General features: G+C 41.6%; 2 non-coding genes across 2 annotated transcripts; one reads left to right on the top strand and one right to left on the bottom strand.

Annotated features, from left to right (window-relative positions):
- The first annotated feature begins 12,220 nt into the window (after positions 1 to 12,220).
- On the top strand, positions 12,221 to 12,327 carry LOC120252612. Its single transcript, XR_005534069.1, has one exon. It is a non-coding gene; the product is annotated as a small nucleolar RNA R71 (small nucleolar RNA).
- A 4,998-nt stretch (positions 12,328 to 17,325) lies between these two features.
- LOC120252642 lies at positions 17,326 to 17,432 on the bottom strand. The gene has a single exon (XR_005534099.1). It is a non-coding gene; the product is annotated as a small nucleolar RNA R71 (small nucleolar RNA).
- Positions 17,433 to 17,926: the final 494 nt, after the last annotated feature.

The following is a 17,926-nucleotide window of genomic DNA, read 5'->3' as shown; positions in this document are numbered from 1 at the left end:
CTTTTTTAACATTGAATGGAGTATTCTAGGAGAAAGATGAGCACATTTGAGGCGAAGCAAGATGAAAGGAGTGTTATTACTCGAAGACAAGGTGCCATTCGATTCCAAGCTTTTGGAAGAATTCATGAAATGAACCACTTGGAATTTGCAAAGTACTTGGGGATTTATGACGATGAATTGATTAGCATGTCGCTGCTTAATCGGTCCCGCATTGATTATCGACTAGGCATGAGACCACGGGACTTGCTCCATATTTGACCACGGGAGAATCCAGTCAGTGCGAAACAGATGAGTCAGGGTCCGAATCCGATGGTGCACCTGCTTATGCTACCCCTGGCACTTCTTTTACAACTGACTTTAACTCTCGGTTCAAGGTTATTGAGGATAACATTCAGGCTATCCATCATGAGTAGCGTGAGATGAAAGGACACATTTACCAGGTTTTAGAGGGCCAGCGCCAGCTCATAGAGCATTTCCATCAGTTCGTCATCTCCTCCCGTGGATCATCCTCATAAGCCACTACTACTTCTTGCTCCATTGCCCTGCCATCGGCAACACCTTTTGATGATCTTTTTCATTTCTGACCATAGACACTTTTTTTTATTTCTACAACTTGTTTCTTTGCTTTACTTTTCTTGCATGTGTGTTTGTTTGATTTTAATAAGTTGGGGAGGGGATGCCCTACCAACCTTGTGTAATACCTTTTTATTTTATCGAGTTTGTGTATTTGACTACTCCCTAGTATTTAAATTTTTTGCAATCTTAAATTTTGTTTGGAATGATGATGCCCCTTTATGCCTTGCAGGGTATTAAGGGAGCTTGGTGAGCCTCTCCACATTTCATGGAAGCCGGACCTAACATGAAAAGCTTGCAACACCTTTTGTTTGGGTCATATCTTACCATGTGCACAAGATTAACCGAGGAAGTTTGTTTTCACCCTCCTCCATTGTTTTCAATGTATATATTACTGTTCTTTTCATGATTAGTGTACAATGGGAACAATGTATGTATTAGGGTCATTATTTACATGCTAGTGTTACCTATGATGGCTTGTACATTATTGTAAGACTCTTCTAGGATGGGTGTATTTCATGTATTAGGGTCATTATTTTCATGTATTAGGGTCATTATTTACATGCTTTTTGTGCTCTATTGAATCCTGTTTCACCTCTAGTATTTTCTTGTGCACTGATTCTTATGTTCATGCCCTGGGAATAGCCAACATGACTACTCTAACTCTCTTGTATGCTTAACACACAACTTCGAGTATTTGGCATTAGAACACTAAGTTCTATCTTTCAATGAACTCTTAAGAACTTCTAAGTCTTGTTGAGCTAGCCCTAGTTTAATGGAATGTAGAGTAGAGTGAAGATGTGATCTAGTGTGAATGAAAAAAAAATGAGTCTATGTCAGTTTTCCTCTGCTAATGAAGCATGAATGTGTCTATGTAGACTGTAATCGAGTAGTTGGGTGGCTCTTGTGCCTAACCAGCATGTGCACCATCCAGAAAGATTTTTTTGTGCAGTCTATGTTAGTTGGACTTCAAAAATATAATAATAATAATAATAATAATAATAATAATAAAAAACCCTAGTGATCTTGTTTACTGCCAACTGGAGGTTCTGAGAAGAAAAATGGGAGTTAGTTCAAGTTCATGAATTAGAAGGATCTTACCTATTCATTGAAGTAGCACTTAGCTCTCTAAGACTTAGTATTCTTTGTTTGTGGAGTGATTAACATCTAAAGCTGTATTGATCGAAGTCAGTAGGGTGGACCAGACCAGTGCAAATGAGATACATGGTTCACACACATGGCACGGACATATAAGAAGTAAGACATGATCTTTCTGTTGTGCTTACTATTTGTAACTCATTATCTATATATCATTTTCTAGTGCTTGTAGATTCTTATATTTATTTGAGCCGGATATGATACATTTATCCAGTTATCATTATTTTTGTTTTTCATGATTTGTTTGCTTGGGGACAAGCAAACACTTAGGTGTGGGGATATTTGATAAGTGTCTAAATGTACGTATTTTAATATATGTATTTGGTATTGTTAGTATGTACTTTAATAAGAATTGATGCCCATTTTATGCTTAATCACGTATTATTTGCTTTGCAGGGCCTGAAAATGCCATGGAAGACACTGTAGCATATTTACTGTAGTAGATTACTATAACTGGAGTACTATAGCAGTGACACTGTAGCAAGATCACTATAGCAACCAGTATAGCACCTGGATGATTTTAGAGGCAGGAACTGATCCAGACCATACGGCCTCAATGCTGCCCGGCATTGACATCGGGATGAACATTGTGGCTAGAGAAATGAAGTATTTGTTTGAAGGCATATTGCGTCAATGAGGCCATGATTGACCCCGAGATGAACACTGTAGCTATAGAAGAGAAGTATTCGTTTGAAGACATACTGCCTCAATGAGGCCATGATTGATCCCGATATTGACTTTTGTTTGGTTCATACTGACTCAATGAGGCCATCATCAACCCCCTCATAGACCCCATCATTGACCCCGTTATTGACCCGGTATGGATGGCTTTTGGGGGAGTTTTGAGTCTCTTTTTGAGCCACATACGGCCTCCATACTGAGGGGGTGGGGTATGCTTGGGGGGTATAATAGAGCATTTGGAGGGTTCTCTTCGAACGTTTTTTTTTTTGGCAGCCATCACTTAGGAGGAAGAAGGAGGAAAACGAAGACATCATCTGGGGAGAGCTTGGCTTGAGGCTTGGAGGTGATCAAGAGCTTGAACTTCAAGGTTAAAGCTTTATCATCAAGGGAGAAGGAGCATTCGACATTCATTGGGCTAGAGGAAGCGTCAATTGGCCAGCATTGCTCTTCTTCATCATCATTCAGACTAGGGAGTGCAACTTATGCATTTGTTTCCTGTTTTTATTGAGTTTGTTATACTTGTTTGTATGATGGCACACTAGACCCCCAAGGGCACCGGATGTATGTGAACCTTGGGTGGTTCATCATGTATTTTGGATGCTATACTTTTATTTGAAATGCATTGGGTTGATTTTTGTCTTAGATCACTGTTCTTCATGTCTGGAAAAATAAAATGGAGATATCCTTAGTTCTTTGTTGAGTTGTACAAGTAGATGTGACCTACTCGCATGTACTAGATCATTAATGAGCTTGAAGGGGTATTCTTGGATTGACATGCCGAGAAATTGGATGTCAGTAGCCCCTCCGAATCTTAAGGATAGACTTAGGGTTAGTGTGCCCTTATAGCGGGATTTCCCTACACCTATTGCGATCATAGGAATGTGATTAGGGAGAGATGCTTATTGACATTTGTATGGGATTAGGGTTCATTCGCCAAGAAATTGGAATTGGACCAATCTTGAGATCCTTCGGTATAAATCAACCCTGCCTTGCTTTTACTGTGCATCCATATATCATACCCCTTAAGGGGATCCTCATTCCTAGGTCTTTGTATCTCATTGTTGCTCTTGTAATCTCCTGTGTTGACTGTACTATTTATTCTTGCAAGTTGTTCATATTATTGCACTTGATAGAGTAGTAAAAGATGCTTAAGTTGTAAGGTTAGATAATAGGTGATGGAGGAGTAATAGGAGCTCCTTAGCCCCGTGGAATACGACCCCTGTGTCACTCACAGGGTATTACTTGGTGATCCCGTACACTTGCTGGCGAGCAATAAAGTTTTTGATGCAGTTGCCAGGGACATTAAGGAATTCTAAGAAACTTCTAGCTTATTGCTTTAACCGTTTTTCTTTTCTTTATTTTTTCTTTTCATTTGTCTTATTTCTTTTTGACTGCGTGCCCATAATTGCGGGTCTGGCGTAGTCAGAAAGTGTTCTCTATTATTCAATCTGCTTTGCCATATTTTCTGACCCTTCACCTTCCATTTCATTTCGAATCGACGGTTCTCATGTAGGTTCTGTACCCCTTCTTCTGAGTGTACGTTCAAGTTCAGGATCACCTCCAACAAATATCGAAGGGTTCCCTTGGGTTATAACTTGGAGCTGCACCAAAGGAAATAAAACAAATCAGAACGATGATAGAATAAGAAAAGGTGAAATAGAATGAATGGTAAATAGCTAAAATAGCAAAGTGCAAAGTGTTTCCAAAATACCTATTCCCTGGCAACGGCGCCGGAAAACATGACAACGCCCCTTGCGTGTGACAGGAAAGTGCACGGGTTTGTCAAAGTAATAAATCCCATGTGAGTGGGATGTCATATCCATAGGGAATAAGGTATAGAAACACCATGATTGCTACTTGACTAAGTGGAGATGAAACAATGATGGTGTAAATAAAGATCGATGCAGATGAACTAAAGAAAATAAGAAAGAGAGGCACAATAAAATAAGAGGAAAGACAATCGGTAAAAGTTGGGTACTCAGATATTGTTCCTCTTAGGATTATTGCTTCAAGTGCAAAACCAACTATTATGCTTCCTAACTAATGATTAATGAGTTGTGGGCATCCTTGACACATCCGTATATGCATGTAAACCGCAAGTGCACAGGTGTCGAAGTAATAATCCCAGATGAGTGGGTATCATATCCAAAGAGAGTAGGGACTAAAGACACTTAAGTTGTTTCTTAACTAATGTGGAAGATGAATAGTTATAATTGTGACAAAATATGAAATAACGGAAATAAAAGTAACAAGATAGAGTGCACAAGTAAAGGAGAAGGTAAGGCAATCGATAAAGATGGGGTACCCGGCTATTGATCCGCCTAGGATAATTGTTTCAAGTGCAAGAACCCTCTATTATACTTCCTAATTGATGCAATAATGAGTCATGGAAATCCTTAATTACATGATCCCAAATCTAAGGTCAACCATGCCTAACTCTATACATGTCCCGGAGGAGAGATTGAATAACCTCTCAACCTCGCACTCACATAGAATTGCAATGAACTCTAGGGATTCCAAATGATAAACCATATTCCTATGGATAGACCTAACCCTTTGGTCCAGGTGGAAGATCCCTAGCCACAATTAAGCCCTAGGTGCTAAAATCACTTCAACGCTTCACTTTGTTGCAGTCGCAACTAAGCCCCTGCGAAAGGTTATCACTTAGCCCATTCACTCTACTATGGCCACAAAGAACTCTTGGAACATGGAGGTAGGATAGATCAAACCAAAGGGGAAAAGGGATGCTCCGCTACTTCTCGACTCACCCTCTCAACCCTCTCTAATCTAGCTTTCTCTAACTCTCATGGTGTGTCACTCACTCACAAGAGTTACCAATAAGAACTTTCAACCCTAGTGTCACTCTAGGGGAGTATTCATACAATCAAGTCTCTAAGATTAGAACTCACAATATACATCAATTAATTGAAAGCATAATAAAGAGATTCAATGAAACAAACACATCCTAGGATTCACAAATACGCAAGTACCCACTAGGGGCTTAGCTCTCCATGAAGCTAGATACAATCAATGAAATCGAATATAAAAACAAAGCATCCATAGAAAGCCCCCTCGTTAGTCATGGCATTGGTCTTGTGGAGAGTCCTCTACTCATCGCAAGGGTGCCTTTGTCCGGCCTAGGATACACCTCGCCGGATCGGTGCCGACGAAAGCTCTCCCACTAACCTTCTTCCAAATGACGCACAATGTCAGAGCCGTAGAACCTCTCAAAAGCCCTAGCCAATACCTCCCAAAATCCAAGCTTCCGCCCTCTCTGAAGTTAGGGAAAAGATGGAGAAAAGAATGCTGAAATCGGGGCTGAAATCGGCTTTTAAAGGGCTGGAATCGGGAAACCACATGCCATGTGGGTGCCACTGTGGATTTTTCACACGGGCGTATGGAATTTCCACACGCCCGTGTGGATTCTCTATTTTCCTATTTTCTCTGTCGACTGTAAACAATGCTATTGTGGTATTTTTGCTACTGTGTTTTCTACAATACCCTGCTACAGTACCGGCATGAAATACTCCCGAATCCATACTTTCATCGAGGTAACACAAACAGGCACACATTTACATCGTGGATCACCTTGCTTCTTTAATAATGGACATGTTGGTGGAGATCTTGTTCTATATGCACAAGTCAGAATGCTTGAATGTGACTACCCTTGTGCCCTCTCCAAATAGTTGTGCTAACTCAAGTACGAGGAAGTTGGCATACATTCCTGCATCTGGAACCCGACCTATGTCTTCGGGTTGGAACCTTAGCAAGATTTCCTCCAAATTAGTTTATTACGACCCACACTGGCTTCTTTCTCTCCTAATAGGCTTCACAATCCTACCTGCATAAAAGTAACATAAATACACCCACATTAGCGTTAAAAATCGAGAAAAGTAATGCTCAACATAAGGAAAGCACACTTCGTATTCTTATTGCACAAGCACTTATCAAACTCCCCCACACTTAAGCTTTTGCTTGTCCTCAAGCAATGATTAAAACATTATATGCATAGATGAAGGAAACATTTGAAGTGCTTGACCTTAGGTTCACCAAAGCATGTAAAGAGAGCATTCTACAAGTAAGGAAAATTTCAACACTAAATATGAAAAATCAATGCTCTAGTTAAAAACTTGAATCAAAAAGGGCAACAAACCCGAAATCATTTAAGTGGGTGAACTCACTCAAAACAACCCACATTATACTCCTCAAAGTTCTAAGAACAAGGGACTTATTAATCTACACAAAGTAACAAAAACATTTCAAAGGTAGTAGTATCTTCACACATCCTCTAAGGTAGCCCTTTACAAAGCGGCCGCTAAGGTGGCTTTCATACTTTTGAGGTGGTAGCCCTTTCTACCGGAGTGGTAGCTTTCACCCATCCTATGACATAGCTCTTTCTCTCATTAGGGCATAACTAGTATCCGATTTATGAGAGTAGCTTCATACTTCATAGGTGGTAGCTCTTTCCACCCAACAAGCACAAATAAGAAATAAAACTATTTTGATCCTTTTTTTTTTAATTAAAGAAAGAAACAACTATACTTAGTCCCTGTAACATCAAACTTGAGTTTCTAAAAGAGTTTCAAGAGTGAGAAGTACAACAAGTGTTAAACGGGCAAAAATTCCTAGAAATTCAAGCCAAAACTAGAGCATGAGGATATTCAACGTCAAAAATAATCCTAAACTCACGAATATAATCATTGCAACTAAGCTGAACAACCATTGCCTTTGTGAGCATGTATATCAATAAAAACTAATATAAAAGATGTGTGCAATATGAAACTTCCGCCCACACTTAAGTTGTACATTGTCCCTAATGTAGCCATGTAAGCTCACTCATAATGTATATCAATTAAATTCAAATGTGGGATAAGCAATCAAAACAATACTCCCCTGACTCCTAGTGTTACATTTGATGGAGCTAAGTCCTTGGGAGTGTTGTTCCAATGGGTTGTGAAGCTCATACGACCAAGTGCCGAAACACCTTGGCCGTGCCCATGAGAAAGTTCTCAATTCCCATGATGAGAAGACCATCTGCATGCATACACGAGAGGATTAAGTAAAGCTCAACAAAAAATAAAACAACTCGAGTATATAAAAGATGAAGCAATGAATACAACTCGAGACAACAAAATAAAAACTAAACTCAAAAAGGGAGTCCTTTCTGAGAATACAAGTCCAAAATATAAGTGTAAAAGTAATAAAAATGAAAAAAAACAAATCAAGTGTTGGTGTCATGCTCTGGCTCCTCTGATGCTGTTGGTGTTGGTGATGAAGTACATGGTGGGTCAACCGGTGATGGAATAGGGGATGGAGGTGCTGGACATGCCGGGGGAGTTCTCGGCCACAGGACAAATGATGAGGCGATGTCACTCTAAAATCCGCTGTAACATGTCAAAATGTGGCATGAACTCTGTATGCTGTGTGGCCAGCGTAGCCCGAATCTCAGCGATCTCTGCTTGGGCCTCAGCGACCTCTGTCTGTATAACCCCCACAGTACTCTCTAGCCTCTCAAAACAATCATGGGCTTGAGATGGTGAAAACATGCGTACTGGGGTGTATGTTTTGCCATATGTGGTGCCTCGGTCTCCATCGGTGCAGCTGAGGCTCGGGGGGTAGTTTTGGAAGCCTCAGAATCATCACCCTCCACCTTGGCTTTCTCCGAAACCGGTAGCAACAGAGCATAAATCCCCGTCCAAACCCTGCGAACCATGCCCACCAATCTCATCATCTCCAGGCTCAGGGGCACAGGTATACTCATCTTCTCAGCCCGTGAATCGTGCCCAAGAGACACATACCCAGAGCCAATCTCGTAATGTATGGACCCGAGAAGATCGCTCCCAATCTGGCATACTGGCCCTGATGTCGAATGTACTCTGTGACGATGTGATCTTGATGGATCGGTATGCGCTGTATCATCTAATACAAGTACAGAAGCTCCGCTCGGCTCAGAACGCCAGTGCTATCACCACGGTCATTCACAGACCTGCTCATGATGGCATATAGATATCGATACACAGGTCAGAAAAAGACACGTGGCCTTGGACACCCCCGACTTGTACTGGCCCTGACCACATAATGCTTTGTAAGCTCTCTGCTGATCAAGGGTCCAGGATAATCTGTCGGTAACTGAGAATACTCCTCAGTGTCTATAAATGCCTCCTCATACAAGCTGAGTCGAACTGAGATCTGAGTGACACTCAGACTATAGTGATGTCCAAGTGCTCTGAACTTAATAACGTCGAGGCTGTCAAATCTCGAATAGGATCTGTCGAACTCAAATGACGAGAAGACCTCCAGTGTAAGCTCATGGATGGCTGGCTCTCTAATTGACAATAACTGCCTCCAACCACCCACCAACACGAGATCCTGGACCTTATCGGTGAACTCGTCTCCTTGCTGTAAATCTCAAAGTAAGCTCGTGTATAAGAATCGAGTCTGTCCGAACTGAAGTCTCGACAAACGCTGGAAACGGGCCTGATGCACGGGTATAGTGAATCTCATACCCTCAGACTCAGGAGATGACTCATGCGGCCACTTATCCGCTTGCTTCTTTGACCTGTGTACCATAATCTGCAAAATTTGGAAGAAAACTGATCAAACAAGTCAATTATGCAATGCTGTAGAAATCCACGGTCATGTGGAATTTCTGCATGCCCGTGTGGATCCACAGGGCATGAAAAAGGCAAGGCCACGCCAAAAAAAAAAATACACCATTAAATTGCTTTTAACTTCATTCTAAACATGCATACTTATTCTAATTACAGAAACAAAGCATTATTCACTAGTTTTATAGATTAAAATCAAGAATTTGCGAAGAGAACAAAAGATAGGCCCTACCGACGAGTTGAAGTGGAAAACCTTGAAGGGGCCAGAAAACCACGCAAAAATCCCTCCAAATACGGCAGTGCGAAGTCAGGAAGAAGTGTGAGGATGCTCTCAGGTGAAGAGGGAGTGTATGAACGAGAATAAATGATGATCCATTAAAAGGACTCGCGCCTCTTGGCGTTCTGTACAACCGCACGGACGTGTGGAAATTACCCCGCCTGTACACCTCAATAGGAAATCTTCAAAGGGCCAGGTGCACGCCCCTGTGCATAATCAAGAAAACGCTCACTGCGTCTGAACATAAATACATGGCTTGTGGGAAATACCCACGCCCGTGTGCCCGACTCACAGGGGCTCCGGCACGCCCCTGTCGCTTCTCTATCCACCCGAGAAGAATCGCTAAGTGTTTCACACACCTGTATTGAAATTCTTCACGGGCGTAGGCATTCACAAGCCCAACTCACAGGGCAGCCACACACCCCTGTGTCTTCTCGGGATGGAGATAACTCATCTGCAGGGATCCGCACATGCGTGCGGAAATTACCCACGCTGTGCATATTTCAGAAGTTCGCCCACAAGGGCGAGTCCGCACCCCTGTGTACCCTCGGGATAGTTTGCCAAGTCTTTGCAGGAAACCACACACCCGTGTGGCAATTACTCATGGGCGTGTGAGAATCACAAGGTCGTTCGCAGGGGTGAGTCCACGCCCCTGTGCCTTCACTGGATAAGCTCGCAATACAAAACCACGGCCATGTGTTAATTCCACACGCTCGTGTGTTTTCTCTGGATGCTTTAGAAAACTCTGCAGGCTCTGTAGAAATACAATTGAGAAACATGATATATAGCTCAAACGATCAAACCATCATCAAATTCACATGAGAACACACGGTGAAATTACAAGTCCACAAGAAAATCACAACAAAAACATCTACAAATCAAGACACCAATACTCAACAATTTATTCAAGCAAACACTAAACTACCAAATTAAGAAAACAATAAACACTTGGGTTACCTACCAAGAAGCGCTTGTTTAACGTCACTTAGCTTGACGTATCTTGTCCTACCTCACGGTGGCTCATAGATGAAGGTTTCCTTCTTACCCATGACTTAGACATTGATGAGCAAAGTCTCTTGAAGGTAGAGGGCGAATTATCAGGCTTGGGACCACCTACTAATGATTCATCGAATTTGTTCGGTTAGTGCACATCTCCAGCATCCTTGGAGCGTTTCCGGTGGTGTCTCCAAGCCTCTTTATTTTCCGGAGCACCTTCTTTAGGATCCACATGCTAGATGGTACTTCTTCCATCGAACCAAGCATCATCCACCTCTTGGTCAAATAAACCCTCGTACGGGTCCAAATTGAATATTTCCTGCATATATTCATCAACAATCTCATCAGTAGTGTCTAGAAAATACAAAGTATCATTGAAATCAAGAGAATGCCGCATGGTTTCTACAAGGTGGTATGTGAGCTTGTCATCTCCAACTCTCAATGTTAACTCTCCACTGTCCATGTCAATCAATGCTTTGGAAGTCCGCAAGAACGGCCTCCCAAGTATCAAGGGTACATCTGTATCCTCATCGACGTCTAGCATGCCAAAGTCTATAAGAAATATGTACTTGTCCACCTTGACAAGCACGTCTTCAATGATACCCCTCGGATGTCTCACTGTTCGATCCACCAATTGTAAAGTCATCCGAGTGGGCCTAGGCTCTACCAAGCCTAGCTTCTGAAATAAAGTGTATGGCATGACGTTGATACTGGCCCTTGAGTCTTCCAATGCCATTTCTTCACCCAAATTACCAATGTTACACAGAATGATGAAACTTCCCGGGTCTTTCTTCTTGTTCGGCATATTCCTTTGCAACACCGCCGAGCAAGAAGGATCTAAAATCAATGAAGTACTGTCCTCCAACTTCCTCTTGTTGGTCTACAAATCTTTCAAGAATTTTGCATAGTTAGGCATTTGAGCCAATGCATCAACAAAAGAAATATTGATGTGGAGTTGTTTGAACAAACTCAAGAACTTATTGTACTGTTTATCCCCTTGGTCATTCTTTAATCTAGAGGGATAAGAGATTCTTGGTTTGAAAGGTGGGGGTGCCACCTCCTTCTCTTTGCTTGCTCCCTTCTTAACCTTTATAACCTAGGGTGCGTGTTCATTGGCCTTCTCACTCGGAAGCTTACCCTCAATGTCACGACTACTTCTCAAAGTGATCACCTTCACATGCTCTCTAGGGTTGGTCTCAGTGTTACTCAGCAAGCTTCCTTGTGGCCTTTCCGATAAGGACTTCACAATCTAAACTATTTGATTTTCAACATTATGCAAAGAAACGGTGTGGTTGCGAAGTGTAGCTTCAACTGATTGGAACCTTGTATCAGATGATTGCACAAACCTAGTTAAGGCTTTCCCAAATTGTTCATCTGGGTCTCCAAACCTGAAACTCTATTTTCCATGTTTGAGGCTTGCTGTTGTTGTTGGAAACCCGGTGGCCCCATGGCCTTTTGTGGACCTTGGTTACTCCACGAGAAATTAGGATGACTCTTTTAACCCGGATTGTAGGTGTTGACGTATGGGTTTCTTTGATTCCTTTTAGCATTACCTACAAAATTGACATTCTAAACCGAACATGCATCACCAATAGAGATCGAGCAATCAGAGGGAGCATGTCCTCCACCAAACCCGGTGTAAGTAGTCATGGCCGCCACTCTATTCAAAGTTATGAGATCTAACTTCCTACTCAATGATTCCACTTGAGCCGCCAATGAGGTTACTACATCTATCTCATGGAGGCCGGCCACCTTCTTCTTCTCCTTAGCATTCCATTGGTAGTTGTTTAATCCTATTTCTTCAATTAGTTGACGGGCCTCACCGGGGGTCTTGCTACCTAAGGTACCTCTTACTACTGCATCCAAGAGTTGCCTTGTACTCAGATTTAAACCGTTGTAAAAGGTCTGAACAATCATCCACTCCGGGAATCCATGTTGTGGGCACTTTGTTAGGAGCTCCTTAAACCTTTCCCACATTTCAAATAGATACTCCAATTCCAATTGTTCAAAGGATGAGATCTCATTCCTAAGCTTTGAAGATTTTTTTGGAGGGAAATAACGGGCAAGAAAGGCTTCTACCATCTCCTCCCATGTGGTAATTAATGCTCTAGGTAATGAGTGTAGCCACTGCTTCACTATCCCTTTCAAGGAAAATGGGAAAGCTCTCAACTTGATGGCATCATCCGTTACCCAGTTTATCTTAAGCATGTCGCACACCTCGAGAAAGTTCTTTATATGACTGTTCGGATCCTCATCGGCCAAACCATTAAACTGTGCGAATTGATGCAACATGTCGATGAATGTCGGCTTTAGCTCGAAGTTTAGAGCTATAATCGGGGGACGCACAATACTCGATTGTGTCCCCAACACTGAAGGTCTGGTATAATCAGATAATGTCTGTTGCTGCTCATTCTGTTCTGCCATGTTTTCAGATTCTTCTACTTCTAATTCAGCTAGATTAGACTGTTCTTACAAAGTTCTTTCCCTTTTCTTCTAAGTGTACGTTCGAGCTCGGTATCTCCTTCAATTAATACCGAAGGGTTCCCTCGGGTCATAACCTGGAGATGCACCAAAAGAAAGAAAACAAAATCAGAATTTTGATAGAAAAGAAAATATGAAATAGAATGAATGAATAGCTAAGAAAACAAAGTGCAAAGTATCTCTAAACGCTTACTCCCCAGCAACGGCGCTAAAAACGTGACACGTCCGTATATGTGTGTAAACCGCAAGTGCACAACTATGGAAGTAATAATCCTAGATGAGTGGGTATCGTATCCACAGAGAGTAGGGACTAAAGACACTTAAGTTGTTTCTTAGCTAATGTGGAAGTTGAATAGTGATAAGTGTGACAAAATATGAAATAACGGAAATAAAAGCAATAAGATAGAGGGCACAAGTAAAGGAGAAGGTAAGACAATCAATAAATATGGGATACCCAGATATTGATCCGCCTAGGACAATTGTTTTAAGTGCAAGAGCCCTCTATTATACTTCCTAATTGATGCAACAATGAGTCGTGGAAATCCTTAATTACATGATTCCAAATCTAAGGTCAACCATGCCTAACTCTACACTTATCCCGGAGGAGAGATAGAATAACCTCTCAACCTCGCACTCACATAGAATTGCAATGAATTCTAGGGATTTCGAAGTGATAAACCCTATTCCTATATATGGACCTAACCCTTTAGTCCAGGTGGAAGATCCCTAGCCACAATTACGCCCTACATGCTAAAATCACTTCAACGCTTCACTCCGTTGCACTCACAACTAAGCCCCAGCGGAAGGTTATCCCTTAGCCCATTCACTGTACTATGGCCGCAAAGAACTCTTGGAACATGGAGGTAGGATAGATCACACCAGAGTGGAAAGGGGACGCTCCGCTACCTCACGACTCACCCTCTCAACCCTCTCCAATCTAGCTTTGTCTAACTCTCATGGTGTCTCACTCACTCACAAGAGTTACCAACAAGAACTCTTAACCGTAGTGTTACTCTAGGGGAGTATTTATACAATCAAGTCTCCAAGATTGGAACTTACAATAAACATCAATTAAATAAAAGCATAATAAAGAGATTCAATGAAACAAACACATCCTAGGATTCACAAATACGCAAGTACCCACTAGGGGCTTAGCTCTCCATGAAGCTAGATACAATCAATGAAATCGAATATAAAAACAAAGCATCCATAGAAAACACCCTCGTTAGTCATGGCATTGGTCTTGTGGAGAGTCCTCTACTCATCGCAAGGGTGCCTTTGTCCGGCCTAGGATACACCTCGCCAGATCGATGCTGACAAAAGCTTTCCAACTAACCTTCTTCCAAACTATGTGCGATGTCAGAGCCATAGAACTTCTCCAAATCCCTAGCCAATACATCCCAAAACCCTAGCTGTCACCCTCTTTCAAGTTCGGGAAAAGATGGAGTAAAGAATGCTGAAATTGGGGCTAAAATCGGCTTTTAAAGCGCTGGAATCGGGAATCCACACGCCCATGTGGGGGCCTCTTTGGATTTTTCAAATGGGCGTGTGGAATTTCCACATGCCCGTGTGGATTCTCTATTTTCCTGTTTTCTCAGCCGGCGGCTATAAACCGTGTTGCTGTAGTATTTTTGCTATAGTATTTTCTACAATACTCTACTACAGTACCAACCTAAAATACTCCCGAATCTATACTTTCATCTAGGTAATGCAAACAGGCACACATTTGCGTCGTGGATTACCTTGTTTCCTTAATAACAAACATGTTGGTGGAGATTTTGTTCTATATGCACAAGTCAGAATACTTGAATGTGACTGCCCTTGTGCCCCTCCAAATAGTTGTGCTAACTGGAGTACGAGGAAGTTGGCACACATTCCTGTATCTGGAACCTGACCTATGTCTTCGCGTTGGAACCTTAGCAAGATTTCCTCCAAATTAGTGCATTACGACCCACATTGGCTTCTTTCTCTCATAATCGGCCTCACAACCCTACCTGTATTAAAGTAACATAAATACACACATATTAGCATTAAAACCCGAGAAAAGTAATGCTCAACACAAGGAAAGAACACTTCATCTTCTTATCGCACAAAGCACTTATCAATCCTCAAATACATGGTCCCAAACCTAAGGTCAACCATGACTAACTCTACACTATGCCCCATGATAAGTGTCTAAATATATATATTTTAGTGTATGTATTTTGTACTTCTAGCATGTATTTATATAAGAATAGACGACTGTTTATGCTCAATCGACTATTAATTGCTTTGTAGGGCATGGAAACACCATGGAAGACATGAAGATATGATTTGGGTTGAAAAAAAGAAGAAAACAACATCTCGATATTGTGGCATATTCACTATAGCAAAAAACTGTATCCAGAGTACTGTAGTAGTGGCACTATAGCATCCACTGTAGCACCTGGAGAATTTTCTAGCCAAGAATTAATTGAAGGCATACTGTCTCAATGAGGAGCTCATTGACCCTGGGATGAACACTGTAGGCAGAGAAGAGAAGTATTTGTTTGAAGGTATACTGCCTCAATGAGGAGCTCATTGACCTAGTATGGACACTGTTCTAAGAGAAGAATGGGTTTTACTTGGTTCATACTGCCTTAATACACCCCTCATTGACCTAGTATGGATCCGGTATGGAAGGCTTTTGGGGGAGTTTTTGATTCTCATTTTATGCCTCATACGGCCTCCATTGGGGGAGTATTCTTGGGGGGTATAAGAGAGGATTTGGTATGGAAGGCTTTTGGGGGGGTTTTTGAGTCTCATATTATGCCTCATACGGCCTCCATTGGGGAGTATTCTTGGGGGGTATAAGAAAGGATTTGGTGGATTTCTTGAGGGACTTTTTGGTAGCCAAGACTTGGGAGAAAGAAGGAGGAGAATGAAGACATCTTTAGAGATCTTGGCTTGAGGCTTCGAGGTGATCAAGAACTTGAACTTCTAGTGGAGAGCTTCATCATAAAGGGAGAAGGAGCATTCAGCATTCATTGGGCTAGAGGAAGCATCATTCGGCCGACATTGTTCTTGTTTATCATCATTCGGATTAGGATGTGCCTCTTATGCATTTGTTTCTTGTTTTTATTGACTTTATTATACTTGTTTGTATGATGGCACACTAGACCACCAAGGCCACCGGATGTAGGTGAACCTTGGGGGTTTATCATGTATTTTGGATGCTAAACTTTGATTTGAAATACATTTGGGTTGATTTATATCTTGGGTCATTGTTCTTCATGTCTAGAAATATCAAATGGATAGATCCTTAGTTCTTTGTTCAGTTGTACATGTAGATGTGACCTACTCACATGTACTAGATCATTAATGAGCTAGAAGGGGTATTCTTGGATCGACATGCTGAGAAATTGGATGTCGGTAGCTCTTTCGAATCTTAAGGAGAGACTTACGATAAGTGTGTCCTTATTGCAAGATTTCCCTATACTTAATGCGATCATAGGAATGTGATTAGGGAGAGATCCTTATTTGCATTCATATGGGATTATGGTTGAATCACCAAGAAATGGGGATTGGACTAGTCTTTAAATCCTTCGATATAAATCACCCTTTCTTTGCTATTACTGTGCATCCATATATCATGATGACCCCTCAAGGGGATCCTCATCCCTAGGCCTCTGTATTTCATTGTTTCTATTATGATCTCCTGTGCTGCTTATAGTTTTTATTCTTGCAGGTTGTTTATATTATTGCACTTGTTAGGGTAGTAAATCATGCTTATGTTGTAAGATTAGATAATAGGTAATAGAGGAGTAACAGGAGCTCCTTAGACCCATGGAATATGACCCATGTGTCACTCATAGGGTATTACTTGGTGACCCCGTACACTTGCTGGTGAGCATCACCAAGTTTTTGGCTCCGTTGCCATGGAACTTAAGGAATTCTAGGAAACTTCTAGCTTATTGCTCTAACCATTTTTCTTTTTTTTAGTTCTTCTTTTCATTTGTCTTATTTCTTTTTGAGCTTAACTTTTTATATCTTTCTTGAATTTGCAAGGTACTGTGCATGACACGAGCAAATCCATCAAACCTAGTTGCACAAGACAGTGAAATTGAAAGGACCTTGAATCGAAGACTAAGATAATTAGGCGAAGACTCGAGTGAACGAAACATCGAGATTGAAGACATAGAATCAATAATCATGGCCTAGGAAAGATGCACCTTATCTGAATATGAAAGACCACAGTTCATAGCCCATGAATTCAGTGTTCAAGCACCATCCATCGCCACAGACAATTTTGAAATCAAGGCAAGAACCATCGGCATGATTCAAAATTCAGTCCAATTTAATGGTCTTGTGAATGAAGAGGTGCATGATCATCTTTCCCGCTTTCTCCAAATCTGTTCTACTTTCAAGATAAACAGAGTGACAGATGACGTGATCCGGCTATGACTATTCCCATTCAGTTTGATAGATGGAGTATACTAGTGGCTCACATCCTTACAACCAGGATCGATCAAGACATGGAAAGATATTATTGAAAAATTTTTGGGAAGGTGCTTTCCTCCTAGCAAAGCAGCAAATCTAAGGCAAGAAATTTTAGCGTTTAAGCAAGGAGGGTTAGAAATATTATTTGAAGCATATGAGAGATTCAAAGACCTCTTTCAAAGATGCCCCCATCATGGCTTTACTTCTTGGATGCGGGTTTGGATCATCTACAATGGGTTGAACTATGTAACTCGTCAACTAATTGATGCCGCAGAGGGTGGATCTCTTAGCAACAAGTACCCCGATGAAGCCGTGCCACTCCTTGAATCAATGGCAAGCAATGAGTCTCATTGGGCCTCAAGAGGTGCATAATAGAAAGGGGCCAGAATTTATAAAGTTAGTTCCAATGATGCTCTTGCCGCAAAGGTTGACGTGTTGTCTCGAAAGCTAGACATACTCATTGGTAGTAGTTCGAAGTTAGAGTCAGTGATGAGTTGTAACACTTGTGGTGGAGAGCATGCAGTCGCCAAATGTCCTCTTGCTAGCTCATTCTTCACCCCAATTGAGAATGTTGATTATATTGGGGGACAAAAGCCACAAGGAAACCCTTACAGCTCAACTTATAATCCGAGGTGGAAATACCACTCGAATTTTTCATAGAATTTGGGGCAACAACAAAAAGCTGCACCACCTC

Source organism: Dioscorea cayenensis, chromosome 21 (genome assembly GCF_009730915.1).
Source record: "Dioscorea cayenensis subsp. rotundata cultivar TDr96_F1 chromosome 21, TDr96_F1_v2_PseudoChromosome.rev07_lg8_w22 25.fasta, whole genome shotgun sequence".
Lineage (NCBI taxonomy): Eukaryota > Viridiplantae > Streptophyta > Magnoliopsida > Dioscoreales > Dioscoreaceae > Dioscorea > Dioscorea cayenensis.
The sequence above is the reverse complement of the archived record's forward strand: the minus strand, read 5'-3'. Positions and strand labels throughout refer to the sequence as shown.